We start from the raw sequence: 16,562 nt of genomic DNA, 5'->3' as shown, positions 1-16,562 counted from the left end.
AGGTACTGCCTACTGCTGGAGGTGACGTGCCCCACAAGGAAATGAATGAGCCTATGGGGAACTGTGTCTGTCCTCAACCTATGGGTTTAGGTTAGGCAAGCATCTGACACATTTTCTGTAATTGTCAATGGTGCCATGTGAATTTGGATCTGGACCCCTTACAAGCTGAAAAGAGACTCAGGAAGAAGTGACCTTCCACTTCCCTTCTCGCTTCTCATCACCGACATCACTGCACCTTAATCAGTGTTCCCATTTGTGTTTAGATTTCCTAGTGCTCTGTCGCAGAGCTCACCCCAGTTTGCTTTTTCTTAGATTAACCCCGGATGTGATTAGGGAGAGTATTATTGCCACACTGGAGTGTTTAAGAAGCTAACGAACTCTGCGAGTAACCCAGCCAGTGAGTGGAGGAAGACCTGACACTCTTCCTCTTCTGCCTCCTCTACATATGGAATGTGGCCCTGAGAAAAGCACCGGGATAAGCCCTTCAGAATATCTTATAAAGATTAATTCAAAGGCAGAGTCTCTATTTTAAAATAATTACATACAAAGTCCTTGTTAGTAGAATCCGAATCAAGTTGCTCCCTTTGTCCCAGCAAACTGACTAAAAACTCTCAGGTCTCACAGCTCACTGCCTGTCTTCTCCTGCCTTCCCCCGTCAGAACAGACGCTCCACGAGGCCAGCGACTGTGTTTAGTTCACCATTAAATGCCTGGGGCCGAGACCAGTGCCTGACACATGGTAGATGGTCTATAAATACTTGTTGAATAAATAGGAGGAGGAAGAAACGAAGGAATGAGGGAACGAGGGAAAGAATAAGGCTCAAAGAGGTGAGGTAGGCTTGCCCGAAGCTCCACAGCCACGGTAACCTGGATATTCAAGAGGGATTGATCATAAATACCACCCCTTTGTTAAATCTTTTCACTTTCTCTTCTTTTCCTTTGGCAGTACTCATTGTCTGTGTGGGGGCGGGGGCGGGGTGTTGCAGTGAGAGAGGAGAGAAGTTGCCATTTTTCTAGACTAACACTTTTAACTAGTCATCGGGGTTCCTGCCTGGCCCCCCACCGAGGAAGAGAGCAATAAAGCTGCTTTGGGAACGGATGCTGGTGCCTGGCTAGGCCCACCAACCGGCAAGCCACTTGCTGACTTAGAGCATATGATTCCAATCCACAGATCTCAACATGTCAGAGACCTCAGCAAGGTTGTGACTGTTCTGATTCCTCAGGTATTACAGAGCTGGGGTGTTAGTTGCCCTGAAGGCCTTCTGTCTAATCTGTTCTTTTAACCATATCACCTGATTCTTAGATATCACAAGACACGACCACAGAAAATGTAGAGTTGGTGGTTGATGCTCTTCGTCTTCATGCTGAGAGTGTGCTAGAAAAAAATGTATCTGCTCGTGAATGTGCGAATCATTGGTTTAAAGTCTAACTGACTTGGAAGAAAATTCTTGAATTGCCTCTTGGTGTTGTAGGAATTCGGTACTTAGTGCGAATATCAGACTCCTACTCAGATATGCCAAATGGAAACTTGGCTGCTTTTAAAGCATCTATTTACTCAGAAGAATAAAGCCCACACTTAGGGGGAAACGTGCCTTATTCTATCTGATGTTCCAAATGCTCCTTTCCTTAAAGCTTCCTCCAGAGGTATGCCAATGCGGACAGCGCAGCTTTAGAGCGAAGGGGGACCCAGTCCAGTGCAATATTACAAATTTATGTTTCACACAGTTATAGGGCTCACAGCAAGAGGGAGGAGCCAATACAGAGAGAAAGTGCTTACGCTTTCTGGAAAGAATTAGATGACAAGATCGTGATGGTAGCAGATAGCACACCTTAATGCCTTTTTAAAAATGTATGTGTGTACCTTTCTTTCTCCTTCTAATCTGTGTTCTCAAGATAGAGAGCAAACCCATGGCTTAACAACGTTTTCTACCAGCAGAAAAATTATAGTAACCAAGCGTACCTGAAAGCTCATAATTTTCCTGGCCAGCCATCTTTAGGTTTATTCCTTCCATTACATTAAAAATTGGAGGCCAATTAAAGCAACTGTAGCTAGAGCAGGCCAAACTGGATTTTTCTTATAGCGTTCCCTTCATCTCCCAGAATGATGTCATTAAACGTTCAGGCTATGAAATGCTAAGGATAGCCTGTTTCCACTGTACTGTGGGTCATGCTGGAATGCCAGAGAAGTACACCCCAGAATGTCATAAAGCTTTAAAGAGTTACAATAAAACCAAGCAGAATGTGGACATTTACTTCTCTTTCTAAACAAACTCCATGAAGCCAGAGGGAACATAGGTGGGAAGCAATGCAGGAAATGATGAAGTAAACAGCATCACATGGGCACTCTGCAGACTTTTTGGTCTGGGGGCCTCTTGAAGGACCAGTCGTCACTCACAGGCTTTACACAGAATGGTGAACTGGCACTGCCAGATTGCACACCTTCTTGGCAGACATGTTTGACCACAGGCAGGAGCTTTGAGTTATAGGGTTACATTACATTATATTATATTATATTATATTATATTATATTATATTACATTATAGCAAGCTCCAGTGGGCTTTCATAACAGAGATGTATTAGCCAAAATAGTTGACCTTGTTTGTTTTCATGAGCCCTCTGATATCAAAGAGTTAAGGGGTTATAGTTCACTAACCAAGTTTGTTTCATGCAAATGGTTTTCTTAAAATGGAGTATCCTCATTTCATTTTCAAGTGAACATTATTTAGCCATACTCCTCTGGTTTTATTGTTTTCATGTGTCTAGGTAATATTTGTGTCCTTAACCTTTCCCAGACATAACCATTTGTGGTGCTGTTGATCAAAAACCATGACTATCGCCAACTATCCCACACACATTACTAATACCTACTATGTGCAGGGCATGGTTCTAGGTGCTAGAGACAGATACTGACCGGAAAGCTGTAGGACCTGGCCTCAAGAAGGTAAGCTAAACACACATTAACATGATTAACAGCATAAGACAGCCTATGAAAAGGGCAAGGAAAATACAGTCGTTTCAATAATAATTGGAAGAATGTGGGGGAAACAGAGATAAGTATAGCTGGGAAGAGCAGGGAAGATATAAAATTTAAGAGCAGTGACCCTTAAAATTTAAGGGAGGGATAAGCAGAGAAAAGGGACAAGTGGGAACTGCTGTAAGGCTAATTTGACGAGAATTAAAAAGGTTGGCTGCGTTCCACCTGTGGACTATCTCAAATGCTAAAGTAAGAAATTTAAGCTCTTTTTTATAGACAATGTGGAAATATAGATGGTTCTTAACAAGGCACTTATATCATTTGGGACTATTTTATCATAAGCAACAGAGGAGCCAACTTGACCTGGCTTAAACGATAAAGTGAGTTTCTTGGCTTATATAATGGAAATGTCCACAGGGAATACTGGCCTCAGATGAGGCTTGACCTAGCAGCCTCAACAAGGAAACCAGGAGGCTGGTTCCTTTCTGTCTCAGCTTCATCCTCAGATACTGTATTTTCCCCTCTTCCCACCCCATCCTCCTCACAGGCCGCTCCAGGCTCTCCACTTGTGGTAGCAAAATGACTGCGGCAACTCCAGACCTCAGATCTCCTCCCATACCTTCCAGGACGAAGAGCGAGCATCTTTTCCAGTAGCACCTGCGGAAGACAGGAAGCTTTTCTTTCTCAGCGGTCTCAAATATCTCCTCGTGTCTCGATGGATCTGGTTAGGTTACTGGCTTATCCAGGAACCAGTGGAGGAGGTGAGTCGGTGATTTAAGTGAACCCGTGTCCATGTGTCCACGCCTGGAATAGGAGGTGGGGTCGATCTCTCCCAAATCACGGGGCTCAGAACGCGGAAAGAGAGATTTCCTAAGGGAATATCAAATGTTATTAGGAATGCGGAATTGTCACTGGGTGGCAAAAAAGTGACAAATGTCCACCTAAAGCAAATAACATGATAGAGGAAAGGTTAGGCGAGACTGGTTTATCAAGCTATGAAGTTGAAGGTGTGAACTCACTGGTTACCTCCCCCACCCCCACCTAGCTCTGTGAGCACACACCTTGCTTTTTTTATTTTAGAAAGTCTTAGAAAGGTGTAATCTTCTTCCACATAGACCCAAGGGTGATTTCTCAAATAGAAAGAATTCTCAAATTTTTATTTGAAAATAAAGGAATTATCTTTCTATAGATGCCAGCATTTTTCAGAAATCAGATCCTTAGGTTCCAAGTTTATGCTGCACACTGGGGGCATTCAGAATTCATGAGAAAAGTGTGGTCAACCTTGAAGACTGCCTTTTTGTGTGTGTGTTCCTTTTTTTAAACTGTTGGGCTCAACCCTTTGGCCCTCACAAAAGCAAACTTTGACATTGACTTCAATGGAGAGAAGGAAGCCACAATTTTGAATAGAAGGGCATTTTTTTGTCTGGCTCCAGTCACTGCTGGGGGAACCCATTGTGAACTACAAAGCTATCTTTGCACAAATTAGGAGCACACCCACCAGGCCTTGCCAGCTGTTTCACTTTCTTCAGTAAAGTCACAACTGTCGTTGGCACCACAGTTCAATGGCACAGCAACAATTGTGAGGGCTTAGTGTCTGTGTTGCTGAAAGTTTCTGGGATCGGGGAGAGAGACAGACGTCCCCCATCTGGCTTCCTCCTTCAGAGGCTCAACTCTGTCCCCCAACTCTTACTTCTCTGCCCCGGGGCCAGTGCCTTTGCAGATGAGTATAGTCCTGGGACAGTGTGAAACTAGACAATGATGAGAGGAGATCCTTGGATGAGAAGGCTTGGCTGAAGGAAAGAAGGCGAATTCAAAAGAAGATTTGACAGTAATTGGAGACATGTCCCTTATAAAGGACACCTGAGCTTGACATGATTCTCTAACCACAAGAAGGACTCCTTTATGCTTGGAAGGCTTTTAATTCCCATGAGCAGGCTGGGCCATAACAGCTCTTGATTGGGAAGGAAACGCAAGCTCAAGTCAGAAAGAAAAGCAGAGAGCAAAGCAGAAGTTTTCCACTCCCAGCTCGTGTTTATTTATACTTGATGCACAGCTAGACCAAGGGGTTTACTCTTAGCCCCTGTGGCAGTGAGCTTACCCAGAATGAGGAACAATGATTTGATGCTGAGACCAAAGGCTTCAGGTTTAAAAAATAGTCATCTCCTCCATGCAGAGGACACACCCTTCTTAAACACAACAGCCTATAAATGACCCACTGAAGATAATATTGCATGTCTGAAAAACTTTAATACAAATGGGAAGTGAAGAGAAAAGGAAAATGGTAAACTGCTTAGTGCAGAAGGTAGAGAGAGGCGGAGAATGGGAACAAGCGGAGGCCAGGAGGACCAGGATGGGTGTAAGAGGTGATAGGACGTTTTTCTCCACACATAACTATTTAGGGCAGCCTAAAGTTAATGAGTGCTATTTCCGCTGCTGATGGCATCAAGGACGCAATCTTGGACTTCTTTTCTTTCTTCTCTCTCTTCCCCTCATTCCCTCTTCTAAAATATCTGTTTGCTTAGTAGTTTGAATTTTGCCAAGTAGTTTCTAAGGCCCTTGAAGCACAAATAAGTGTAAACAACGCTAACTCAATTTTCTGAAAGCTCACCAAACAAATAAATGAGAATATTGCTCACTTTTGCTTAAAAAGAAGAGTATGACCACATCTTTGTGCCACAATAGCACCATCTTTTTACTGATTTCTTTAAATTGATTTTTTAATCAAAGTAATCTGTGTACATGACAGCCGGCCAAGCAGAGCAGGTCCTGGTGAAATCAGTAGTCTGCACCTCAGCCTCCCGACTCAGATCTCGTCATTAAAAAATAAAAGACTTCTGTGTTTAGTTCTTCTGATGATTTCCATCTCATCTCTATATTTGATGCTTATTTCTCAATTTCTTAAATCTAGCCTGTATACTAAGTCTGGTAAGAAGGATGATGTTTCAGTTCGCTTTTATCTATCCCATCCCTTCCTCCCACTTCTTCTAAAGCTTGAGAGTTAGATGATAATTACTAGATCTTCTATGGACGATCTTTTTCCCTGTAAATAATACACTATACTTTAACACCATTATAAAGTAATAAGTAATATGCTTGACTCTCTAGTTTTTCTCCCAGCAACTCCCCGGTTTATAAGATGAGGCTGTTGCCTAACTGGGGCTTGTCCCCTCCTTGTCTCCCCCTTTCCTGCCCCCCACCTTCTGTCGGCTACATTCTTACCATTACATCACTAAGACGCTGCCTAAACCCCAACCACGTTTCCCGCGCTTTGTCTACTGAGACCAGCTCTGAAAGTGGAAACCCAAGACGCAGAGGCTGTGTAACTCTGTTGCTCTCAGTCATTGCCAAAGAGATGTGTTTCTCTCCAGATTCAACCGCATTATCAAGCAGCAGCTCACAGAGGCACCTATTTGATTGCCCTGCCTGAGAGGCTGAAGACATAACCTCTGTGAACCTTGCTGCTTCAATCATTGTATTTGCATAAATTAATGCCATTTTATCTGTGAAATAAATTGTTTCTTAACAGCCTTTTTTGATGCAGAGAACAAAGGGCTGAACTGCAAATGCACAGAACTGTATGGCAGTCGAATGCTCCATTGTAATTGTTAATGTTTAAAAAATGTATTAATCAACATTTCATGGTGCACTTGAATACTTTTCTAAATATATAGAATTCAAACTCACCACTTTCCAGTAATGGAGATCTAAATGTGACTAGGGTTAACAGGAATAAATTTCCTTTTTGAAACATAAGCTGGAAAAATTTCCATTGCAACGAGACATTTCTTGATAATTGATAGAAAGCAATCGTCACGTATGGCTTAAAGCTTAAAGTCGAGCTGCAGTATAGCAGTAGTAAACTTTTTCTAAGGCGCTGCTAAGATGATCAACCGCCCCAGTTTGCCTGGAACTTTCCCAGTTTTAGCACCAGAAGTCCCACATCCCAGGAGACCCCTCAGTCCTGGACAAATCCGAGATAGCCGATCACCCGCCATACGGTGACAACGATGAGAGTAATGTTACTCGTGCACATTATGGGCACTTAGTTCTATTAAGTGATTTAGATAGTTTTTAAATTTAATCTTCACAATAAGCATACAAAGTAGGTATTGTTATCCCCTTTTAAGAGATGGGAAAACTATAGCTTGAAAAAGCTAAATGACTTCCCCAAACTCTCATAACCAATAGGTGGCTGAGCTCAGATTCAAACCCAGGTTATCTGATTCCATACTTGCTCCTGTATCAAGACAAATTTCATCACGTTTGGGATTACATTTGTCAGGTAAAATACAGGGCACCCAATCAAATTTAAGTTTCAGATAAGCAACAAATATTTTTTTGGTGTATGTCTCAATAGTGTGCGGCATACGGATACTGAAAAATTATTCATTGCTTATCTGAAATCCAATTTAATTGGGCAGCTTATATTTTTATTTGCTAAATCCGACAACCCTAATCTGGAGCAATCACCTTTTCCAATAAAAATAAGTTTTTATTGATGTTTTATGTGAACCAACGTATTTATGGGCTGGTGAGATCTAGGGAAACTCAGGTTTCAAATTAAAAGAAGTCAAATAAATTAGAGCAAAAGTGCACCCATGTGTTGCTTTATTTGAGAAACCTGATGATGTAGATAGCCTCTTTCTGAAATAGCTTCATAATTATGATATATCTAAGTATGAGAATGACATGTAAGCAGGGGACGTTTCCTGCTTCCTTCCTTCATTCATTCACTGTGTATCGAGTGCCTACCCTGTTCCAGACACTACTCAGATATTGGATAACAGCCAAAACAAAACAAAGTCCCAGACCTCATAGAGTTTACATTTTCTAGGGGAGAAATGGGCAGTAAATAGATAACGTAGGAAATAATATGGTTTCTGGCAGTGGTAAAAGCTATGAAAGAGAATACAGCAGGATAAGGGGACAAAACAAAGGGAGGTGTTACTCAAGATAGGTATGTCAAGTGAAGGAATCTGGTGAGGAGCAAAATCCCGAGTGAAGTAAGAGAGCAACACTACATGCATCATGGGAGGAAAGTGCTAGGCAGAGGGAATGGCAAGTGCAAAGGCCCAGAGATGAGAATGTGTTGGGCATGTCGGCGGCACAGTACCGAGGCTAGAGGCTGCTGTGTAAATTGTAGAGTAGGAGGCAATGAGGATAGAGAGAAAGAGGCAGAGGTTGGTTACTTAGGGCCAATTGGCTGTGATCAGACCTTGGATTTTATTCTAAGTGTGAAGGATTGCGAGCAGAAGGATAAATCATTAGATTTATGCTTCAAAGGCTCACTCTAGGTGCCATGGAAACAGACACTGTTACAGAAGAAGAGAAGACAGAGCTGGTGGCCTGAATTAAGATGGAAGCAGTAAAGAAGGGGAGCGCTGCACTTGGGATATCTTCAGACAGTGGGGTCCAGGCAAATGTGACATATAAGGCCACCACAGGTGACTCAAGTGGATCTCCGAGATTAGAGCGCACCACTGCTTTAAGTTGTGATCAGCCATTTGGACCATTGGTTCAGTGCTTCTCAACGTGGCTGCGCTTTGCAGCTGCCCAGGGGGCTTAAATACTGATGTTTTGGTGCCAACCTCAGAGATTCTAGGAGTGCAAGCCTGGACATCAGGATTTTTTTAATTCCCTTGGATGATTTTTATATGCAGCCAAGTTGAACATTTCTGATCTAGAGAATAGTGGGAACCCTGAAGTATGAGGTAGATGACATTTCAGGCAGGAAAGGAACAAGGGTAGATAAAATGGAGGCCCAAGAACTCATCAGCAATGTTTTGCTTTTAAAGCAAGTTCAATTAAAAACACTCAAAGATGGCCATAAACATGTATGGTTCCAAATGCCTCAGATTCTAGAGTGGTAGGACAATTGTCCTTCATGACTGCAGACTCTGGGGCTGCCAAAGTCTCCCACTGTTTGTGCTTCCTTCTCCCATCTGCACTCAGAAGCAGAACTGGTCATCAGTAACTATGTCCCCATACTGTTATCTGGCCCCCCAACCCTGCCAAGGCCATGGTGGTGACCTATCTTGCAAGTGTCATCTCCTTCACCAATTTTCGCCTAGGCCAACTTGATTTTCAGGGAACATCAAAGTCTTGGAGATTGCAGGATAAATTCGGAGGTGGCCAGACAATGGTTCTCCTTTGTTTCCTTCCAGGGAAGGCACATGGCAACCGTTTTCCTGTGCTCTCACGAGCAGCCCTGAAATTCCCTTGCCACTGATGGGAAAACTCAAACAAAAATCAAAGTAATAATCAATGTCACTTAGTGAATTAGTGACGGAGACAGGAACAGAATCCAGACTTTCTAACTTGGGGATCCCCTGCTTTTAAGTCTAAACGGCTCTTTTTATTTTCATTCAGCTGTGCTGAGTTAACGAGACTTTGACGAGATCCAGCCCTGTACTTTGTAGAGTTAACATATTTGATATTTACCTTGGCTATTTGTTGTCTGTTTAATAAGCTTTGTTTGTCTTCCCAGATGCACATTATTTGGCAGTGTATAATCACATACAATTATTTACACCATTTACCACGTGCTTTCAAGTCTTGCCGAGAAGGACTTGGTGTAAACTAGCTGTCTGCAGCAGCCACACTAAGTTAAGCCTTTAAAAGGATCTAATCGGGCCTATCTAAATAAACAAAATGATATGGAAAATAACTCTGTATAAACTTACTACACTGCTGGCCAGCTGGTAAACATGCAGACCTTCTCGCCTGTGAGCAGATAGGACCAAATCTTACTCGGGACAGTACAGTCCGTGTAATGATTACAGGGAGCTATTCAAGTTTTCATTTAGAGCCCCATCCAAACCCTAGACACACACACACACACACACACATGCACGCACGCACGCACGCACGCACATACACACACAAATCCATTCAGTGGCAATAAATTTCAATCATGTGGTGAGCAAAGCTTCACTCTGGCTTTCACTTTCGGAGAAACTTGTCAGTGAACCAAATTTCGTATGTGCTCATTAGAAGGCCAATGGGCAGGTCGTGATAACTGGGGGACCACAGATGGTTTGATCATCTTTTAAACTAATAAAGGAGATCAGCAAAAATTCACCAACTAACTGCGTAGGCGGATGAAAGAAACTAGAGCATAAGGGAAGGAACGTCTTTCTGGAAGTGTTCTGCACAATTGATCCCTCACTGTAACACATCCCGGGGCTGACCTCCTCCTGCTGCGGGCTGCAGGGGTCTGTGGCACAGGCTTTGTGTGTGAAAACAATGCAGCATAACACTGCAGCTTTAGCACTGGCTGAGAATTAATATTAATGATCACCTGGGTAAAAAGGGAGTTTTACTTTCATTTCTTCAATAAATGTGAATTGAACAGCCACGGTGTTTCGGGCACTGTGCCAGGTGTGCAGGCCGGGGCAGGAGATTTGCAAAGATATGGAAGGCCTAGTCTTTGCTCTTGAAGAAGGAATAATTAGGAGATTTTGTCTTCCTCACGCCTTTGCTCGTGCTGCTTCCTCCAGTGAAAAGCCCGCCTTTGCCGCATCAGGATAGGTGCACCCCCTTTAGGCGCTTTTCAATTGATAGTTCTAGCCGGTGCCCTTGCTCCCTGCTGATTCCTGCTGCTCTGAGTCACAGGGACTGACGCTTAAACCACCCTGTTGGGCAATGCCATGGAAGCAGACAGCAGGTCTCGTTCATCTCTGCATCTCTTGCTTAGCAGGATAAGTATTCAATCAGTATCTGTTGGATCAATGAATGAATAGACAATAGCAATATTTCTTTGGAAAATGGAGAGCTATTTTAATACTTGATTGGAGTGTTCGAATTTACCTCCTCTGAAGCGGTACCGGAATAGTATTTAAACTTGTCCACGTTGTTTAATTAATACCAGAAAGGTTTGTGTTGGCTAAAATCCTGGGACAGCATTTCTGTTTCATCTAGCAAATTTTATTTAAAATGGCTTCTTTGGAATTATCGTTGATTTTAGAGTGTGTGTGATGAGGGTTTTGTGGTTACGTTTAAAAGGGAGAGTCCTTGTACGTCAGAAATACATACTGAAATATTTAGAGATGAAATTAGATGCTGTCTGGAATTTGCTTCACATTAATTTAGGAGGGATAAAGAGAAGGAATTTACATGAAATAAGACCAGCCGTGAGTTGAGCATTGTTGGGGTGATGGATACATGGAGGTTCGTTAAACTATTCCTGCTAATTTTGCATATGTTTTAAATTTTCCATAACAATAATTTTAAAATTCTATGTACATTTACTGAAGAGGAGAACCTGGTGTAAGGAACACCACTGGACAATAAGTATAAAACCACAGACCTGAGTTTCTCCTGCTCAGGGTGCCCACAACACTGCACGTTCGGGACGAAGTAAAAGCAAGAGAAATGCACACTCGCTCCATTTCTGACTGCTTAGCCCTTGGAAATGGTTTGTTCTCTTCTGGGGGCCAAGAATCATTTTCGAAGATTGCAACCAGACCAGTTCCTTTTAGAAGTGTATTTGCTATAGCTGTTTATGGCAGACTTAGAGGACTGGGGTGGACGAAGAAAAAATGTACCACAACATCAGGATCCCAGCCCAGAAATACCCTGAGCTCCATCCTGGGCCACGTCTATCCGAAATGAGTAAATGAAAAATTTCCCGCTTCCCACCCCAACTGTGTTGCAGTCTAGCAATTCTCATGGATGGTGTATTTCTTGGATAGGGCTGTCCGATAAAACTCACTATGCCAAGGGCCAGCCCCTGTGGCTTAGAAGTTAAGCTCAGCACACTCCGTGTCAGCGGCCCGGGTTCAGCTCCTGGGCATGGACCTAGACTACTCTATTAGTTAGCACAGCCATGCTGTGCTGGTAGCCCCCATACTGAAAAATAGAGGAAGATTTGCACAATGGTTAGCTCAGGGTGAATCTTTCTCAGCAAAAAAAAAAAAAAAAGAAAAGAAAAAAAATATGCTGCCAAGTTAAATTTGAATTTCAAATAAACAACAAATAATACTTTGGTATAAGTATGTCTCAAATACTTCATGGGACATAGTTATTTTTGTTTGCCAAATCTGGCGACCTTATTCTTGGGTCTATGTGGTGTTTCTGATGCCAACAGTTAGATTAGTTGATTAATTAATTAAAGGGCTGTTTTCCCTATTGAGTTGGTTTAATTATTTTTTATTTTAAGCAAACTAATGTAAACATTGTTAAAATAAAATCAAGTAGTACTAAAAGGCTGATTGAAAAAACAGCTTGTGGGGCAGCCTGGTGGCGTAGCAGTTAAGTTCGTGAGTTCTGCTTCGGCGGCCTGGGGTTCACTGGTTTGGATCCCAGGCGTAGATCTACGCACCGCTCCTCAAGCCATGCTTTGGTGGGAGTCCCAAGTATAAATGGGCACAGATGTTAGCTCAGGGCCAATCTTCTTCAGCAAAAAGATGCTTGGCAACAGATGTTAGCTTAGGGCCAAACTTCCTCAAAAACAAACAAAAAACAGCTGGCTTCTGCCACACCCTTTCCCGAACCCTAGATCCACTTACTCCTTAGGGCCAAGAGTAAGGAGAGGCCACCAGCCCTGTCGCTACCTTGATATCAGAAAAAAAATAGCCTTTATACTGTTATTTCTTGAGTTATCCATTTTTGGCATCATATATTGAGTTTCTTTTGCTACATGGAATTTTAGGTTTTTTTCGCTATCCTCATTCTCCCTTTCTAGCTTTATTACTATCTCGAGGGAAATTAATACAGTCATGCATCATTTAATGACGGGGATATGTCCTGAGAAATGTGTCGTTAGGTGATGAGGTGATTTCACAGCTGTGTGAACATCATAGAATACATTTACACAAACCTAGGTGGTCCAGCCTACTGCACACCTAGGCTGCATGGTACTGATCTTACAGGACCACTGTCGTGTATGCAGGTCATAGTTAACTGAAACATCATGATGTGGCGTGCGGCCGTAATCAAGTGTTCACATCATAATGACCATCACTATGAACTGAATTGTGATCCCCACCCCCAGCGAATTCATGTGTTGAAGTCTAAACTCCCAATGTGATAATATTTTGAGATGGGGTCTTTGGGAAGTAAATAAGCTTAGGTGAAGTCATGAAGGTGGGGCCCCCATGCTGGAATTCGTACTCCAATGAGAAGAGGGAGAGAGACCAGAGCTCACTCTCTTTCTGTCTCTCTCAGCCACATGAGGACACAGCTAGAAAGCAGCTGTCAGCAAGTTACGAAGAGAATTCTCACCAGGAACAGAAGCTGTTGGCACCTCTGCCTTGGACTTCCCAGGCTCCAGAACTGTAAGAAATAAATGTGTGTTGCTTAGGCCCCCCATCTGTGGTATTTCGTTAGAGCGGCCCCGGTAGACTAACGCAAGCGCGTGCATGCTCACTGCAGAGCCAAGCACCACATTACAGTTACATTGCCTTTCTTTTATTTGTTTTTTTAGAATTAAGAATTTTCTTGTTTTTTTTATTTGCATAACCTTAATTATTTACATATGTCCTGTTACAGTGCAAATCAAAGCACGGCTCCACAGACCAACCATATCAACATCATGTAGGAACTTAGAAATTCTGGAACAATTGGATACCCCTATGCAAAAAAAAAAAAAGGAAATTTCAAATTTCAATCCATACCTCATACTCTTTACAAAAATTAACTTCAAATGTATCATAGACCTAAGTGTAAACCCTAAAACCACAGTTTCCAGAAGAAGGCGTGGGAGGAAATCTTTGTGACCATAGGTTAGACAGATTTCTTAGATCCAACCTGAAAAATATGATTCATAAAATTAAAAAATTGACAAGTTGGACTTTACCAAAATTAAGAACTTATGCTGTTTGAAAAATACTTTAAGATAGTGAAAAGATAAACCATGCACTAGAGAAATATTTTCATAGTGTATATGTGATAAAGACATACACGGAATATAAAAAGAATTCTCAAACTCAGTAATAAGAAAACAATTCAACAGAAAATGGGCAAAAGATTTCAACAGACACTTCACCAAAGAAGATATATGGATGGCAAATAAGCACATTAAAAGATAGTCAATATCATTAGTCATTAGGAACATACAAATCAAAATCACAACATGATACTGCTACAAATTTACTAAAATGGGTAAAATGAAAAAGACTGACCACACCAAATGTTGGCAAGGATGTGGAAGAACTGGAACTCTTTTTTTATTTTTTTTTGGGTGAGGAAGATTGGTCCTGAGCTAACATCTGTGCCAATCTTCCTCTGTATTGTGTGTGGGGTGCCACCACCAGGAAGCGTGACTTCATGAGCAGTGTGTAGGTCCAGGCCCAGGAACCGAACCCGAGAACCCCGGGCCGCCAAAGCAGAGCACATGAACTCAACCACTATGCCACTGGGCCAGCCCCATGGAACTCTTATACACTGTTGGAGGCATTTAAAATCGTACAACCACTTTGGAAAACAGTTTGGCAGTTCCTCAAAAAGTTAAACATAGGATCCAGGCATTCCATTCTTAGGTATTTACTCAATAAAAATGAAAGCATATGTCCACACAAAGACTTGTCCATGAATGTTTGTAACAGCCTTATTTGTAATAAGCAAAAACTGGAAATGACCCAAATGTCCATCAATAGGTGAATGAATAAACAGATTGTGGTATAGCCACACAATGGAATGCTACTTAGCCATAAAAAGGAATGAACTACTGATACACACTACATTCTGGGTGGATCTCAAAATAAAAAGAAAGAGTACAATGTAGGCTTCCATTTATATGAAATTCTCGAAAATGCTCGCTAATCTATAGTGACAGAAAAAGATCAGTGATTGCCTAGGGAGGAGGAGGAGTGTGAGAGAAGGATTGCAAAGAGACAAGAAAAAGCTTTCTGGGGTCAAGGTAGGATGTCACAGGTATATACAATGTCAAAAAATATAGAATTTTACACTTTAAATAAGTACAGCTTATTATATGTCAACTATGCCTCGATAAAGCTGTTAAAAATAAATAGTGACTGATGAACACTATTTAATATAAAGTGACTGATGAGCACTATTTAATATAAATAGTGACTTATGAGTGACTGATGCGCCTGGGGGAGGGAGGGAGGTGCTTCTCTCACGCAGCTTCACAGCAGGGGGAGATCATTTATGTAACTATTAGAAGCATGATGATATCGTCAAAAAAATTAAATACCAAAAAAGTTCATGGAAAGGGCAACACAAATTGAGAAATGTTGCTGACTGACGTTGTCTACAGCAATGCAAAAATTGCTAGTTTTTCATCATGCTGGAAAAATAGAGGTGCTAGCTGACTGCGTGTTCAGTAGGTGGCAGCAGTCTTGGTGTCTACCTAGCCCCGGTTCCACTCCTCCTTTCGTATTGATGTGTTGGTGCATGTTGTCACCTGCACAGCTTTCCGTTCTTCTTCAGTTTTGAAGTTTGAACCATGATCAGTTGTAGTTTCTTCCTTGGGAATGTCCATCAGTTGAATGTCATGTCAACAGAGAATTCTTCCTTGCGATCTCTCAATACCTCTCCTCTCCAACGTCTCCGTGGAGTTGTCTCTGTCTCTCTTCTTTCCTGCCTTTACCTCTTGCCTCAAATGATTTGGGCTATCTAGGAGAGGTTGGGTAGAATGGTTCAGAATCACGAAACGCGTGACTTTGTGCGCTCGTCCCACCCCACCTTTCATGCAATGCTTTTGTCGTCACTCCAGAATATCTAATGTAACCCTAGGGTGGCTGCACTATAAAGGCATTCCAGAAAAAGTCTCCCAGTGTGCTTGCACATGATCCAGATGCTCATGGGACGCTGAACATTCCAGAGACTCTCTTACCATTGCTATTCGAGGGTATTTGGAGGCGACAGTTTTCCTCTGCTTCTGGTATCTCAAAAACCTGCCCCACATCCAGAGAATTTCAGTGAGTTGAACTCCTTGGCTTGCATGTCAGCTCCTCAGAACCCTAGAACCTCAGCACACTAGGAATGGTGACAATGTGCTGGGACATTACAAAGTTCCATGTGCTCATACACAGACAGAATTACATAAATGCTGTTTTAATTAAAGCCATGGGGTTCGTTTTAACAAAGCTCAAAAATCAATGGAAATCCAGGACTGGAATAGTCAGTGTCTTCCATCAACCATGAAATAAACTCTGCTCCTTTCTAGAAGCTGGCATGGCTCAAGCCAAGCCATCTGGTGTTCCCTCTTAGGACCGCTAAAGCCACACTAACTGTGTCTAGAAAAGTAAAGTAGATTTGCAAACTTTATGAAAGATTCAGGTAAGATTCTTTGTCATGTCATTAAACTTATACTTTTAAAAAAGGCGTGAAATGTACGTCATTTTTAAAAGTTAGAATTCATGCTCAAAATATAATTTGAGGCATAAAGTCCATCCATGACAAGTTTGCCAATACTATGGCCTTTTAAAATGAAAATATGAAATAAAAGATGGTGAAATTATTTATGAATGTAGCCAGAGATTTAGCAAGCTTTACTTTATATGTTGACAAATCGTCCAAACACTGAGCAGCGTTTGTGGTCAGCTGAGATAGAGCTAGAATTAGTAGGGTAATGTCATCCAAGAGTGTATATTGTTAATTCTTAATAGCATGACATAACATT

This window comes from Equus asinus, chromosome 23 (assembly GCF_041296235.1).
Source record: "Equus asinus isolate D_3611 breed Donkey chromosome 23, EquAss-T2T_v2, whole genome shotgun sequence".
Taxonomy (NCBI): Eukaryota; Metazoa; Chordata; class Mammalia; order Perissodactyla; family Equidae; genus Equus; species Equus asinus.
This window is presented reverse-complemented; position numbering follows the sequence as displayed.